Genomic DNA, 3,063 nt, shown 5'->3' on the forward strand with positions numbered 1-3,063 from the left:
ATAAAGCAAAGCAGTTCGACAACATACAACAACACAGAGTTACACATGGAGTAAAACAAACATACAGTCAATAATACAGTAGAAAAAATAAGTCTATATACAATGTGAGCAAATGAGGTGAGATAAGGGAGGTAAAGGCAAAAAGGCCATGGTGGTAAAGTAAATACAATATAGCAAGTAAAACACTGGAATGGTAGATTTGTAGTGGAAGAAAGTGCAAAGTAGAAATAGAAATAATGGGGTGCAAAGGAGCAAAATAAATAAATACAGTAGGGGAAGAGGTAGTTGTATGGGCTAAATTATAGATGGGCTATGTACAGGTGCAGTGATCTGTGAGCTGCTCTGACAGCTGGTGCTTAAAGCTAGTGAGGGAGATAAGTGTTTCCAGTTTCAGAGAGTTTTGTAGTTCGTTCCAGTCATTGGCAGCAAAGAACTGGAAGGAGAGACGGCCAAAGGAGGAATTGGCTTTGGGGGTGACCAGAGAGATATACCTGCTGGAGAGCGTGCTACAGGTGGGTGCTGCTAAGGTGACCAGTGAGCGTAGATAAGGGGGGACTTTACCAAGCAGGGTCTTGTAGATGACCTGGAGCCAGTGGGTTTGGCGACGAGTATGAAGCAAGGGCCAGCCAACGAGAGCGTGCAGGTCGCAGTGGTGGGTAGTATATGGGGCTTTGGTGACAAAACGGATGGCACTGTGATAGACTGCATCCAGTTTGTTGAGTCGGGTATTGGAGGCTATTTTGTAAATGACATCGCCGAAGTCGAGGATCGGTAGGATGGTCAGTTTTACAAGGGTATGTTTGGCAGCATGAGTGAAGGATGCTTTGTTGCGAAATAGGAATCCAATTCTAGATTTAACTTTGGATTGGAGATGTTTGATGTGAGTCTGGAAGGAGAGCTTACAGTCTAACCAGACACCTAGGTATTTGTAGTTGTCCACATATTCTAAGTCAGAACCGTCCAGAGTAGTGATGCTGGACGGGCGGGCAGGTGCAGGCAGCGATCGGTTGAAGAGCATGCATTTAGTTTTACTTGTATTTAAGAGCAGTTTGAGGCCACGGAAGGAGAGTTGTATGGCATTGAAGCTCATCTGGAGGGTTGTTAACACAGTGTCCAAAGAAGGGCCAGAAGTATACAGAATGGTGTCGTCTGCGTAGAGGTGGATCAGAGACTCACCAGCAGCAAGAGCGACATCATTGATGTATACAGAGAAAAGAGTTGGCCCAAGAATTGAACCCTGTGGCACCCCCATAGAGACTGCCAGAGGTTCGGACAATAGGCCATCCGATTTGACACACTGAACTCTATCAGAGAAGTAGTTGGTGAACGAGGCAATCATTTGAGAAACCAAGGCTATTGAGTCTGCCGATGAGGATGTGGTGATTGACAGAGTCGAAGGCTTTGGCCAGGTCAATGAATACGGCAGCACAGAATTGTTTCTAATCGATGGCGGTTACGATATCGTTTAGGACCTTGAGCGTGGCTGAGGTGCACTCATGACCAGCTCTGAAACCAGACTGCATAGCGGAGAAGGTGCGGTGGGATTCGAAATGGTCGGTAATCTGTTTGTTGACTTGGCTTTCGAAGACCTTAGAAAGGCAGGGTAGGATAGATGTAGGTCTGTAGCAGTTTGGGTCAAGAGTGTCCCCTCCTTTGAAGAGGGGGATGACAGCAGCTGCTTTCCAATCTTTGGGAATCTCAAACGACACGAAAGAGAGGTTGAACAGACTAGTAATAGGGGTTGCAACAATTTCGGCAGATAATATTAGAAAGAAAGGGTCCAGATTGTCTAGCCCGGCTGATTTGTAGGGGTCCAGATTTTGCAGCTCTTTCAGAACATCAGCTGAATGGATTTGGGAGAAGGAGAAATGGGGAAGGATGGGATTGGTCTCAATCCAAACTGGCTTCCCTTTTTTGGACCATTCACAGTTGAGCTCACTCAACACTGATTGGCAAATTTTTATACTTTTTTATCAAGGGAGGCCTAATGCTCGCTGGCTTCCCTTGCATTCAAAGCAACAACGTCATACTCTTTTTGACCAGACAGCATCAGATAGATGGGTTACACATACAGAGACAGAGGGGCGCTGTTTCGCTCGCTTGGATGCTTTCTCTGGTGAGATACAGACAGCCTCTTGTGAATTTAAAAGGACATTTATGAAACACAGAGAGACTAAAATATCCATTTTTTTTTGGTGGAATTTTTTTGAGGGGGAAGCCTTGCTTCCCTTGGCATCCATGAATACACGCTACTGGAGAATGTTGAAAAAACTTTCAGTTTTACCGGTCAGGAAACTTATGGCTTCGTTCCCAGAACCAATAGGAACCCAAAGACTTTTCTTTCCAACAACTTCCAAGGAACCAAATGTGCTAGCTGGGTATTCACACACACAAACACACACACACCAGCATAAGCCCTGCTCAGCCACTCTGTGTGATTCCCTGCTGCTGCAGGCTGGGAAGATGGAGGACCTGATGCCGGTGCCAGAGTGACAGCCAAATCCAGCATCGTGTTAAACCAGCTCGTCGCAACTCAAACCTGCAACAGGGCTCGTAGACACAGCCGTCAAATTTCAGTGGCTCGCTAGCAAAAAATAAGAAGCGAGAAGTTGGGGGGCCTGGAGATTTTACAGCTATCACATCCTCCAAAAATTAGACTGCCTGGCATTTGATAGGACCAAGTATCTGTGAGGAGAGAAAGGACAGAGAAGAGAGAGAAAAGAGGAGACAGACAGACAGACAGACAGACAGACAGACAGACAGACAGACAGACAGACAGACAGACAGACAGACAGACAGACAGACAGACAGACAGACAGACAGACAGACAGACAGACAGACAGACAGGCAGGCAGGCAGGCAGGCAGGCAGGCAGACGGAACGACAGACAGACGGAACGACAGACAGACGGAACAACAGACAGACGGAACGACAGAGGAACGACAGAGGAACGACAGAGGAACGACAGAGGAACGACAGGTGAGAGGAGAAAGAGGAGATTAAGGCAGACAGCTGGAGGCAGCCCCATCCTAGCAGTCCTCCTCCAGAGTAGAGCACACTCCC

This window comes from Salmo trutta, chromosome 34 (assembly GCF_901001165.1).
Source record: "Salmo trutta chromosome 34, fSalTru1.1, whole genome shotgun sequence".
Lineage (NCBI taxonomy): Eukaryota > Metazoa > Chordata > Actinopteri > Salmoniformes > Salmonidae > Salmo > Salmo trutta.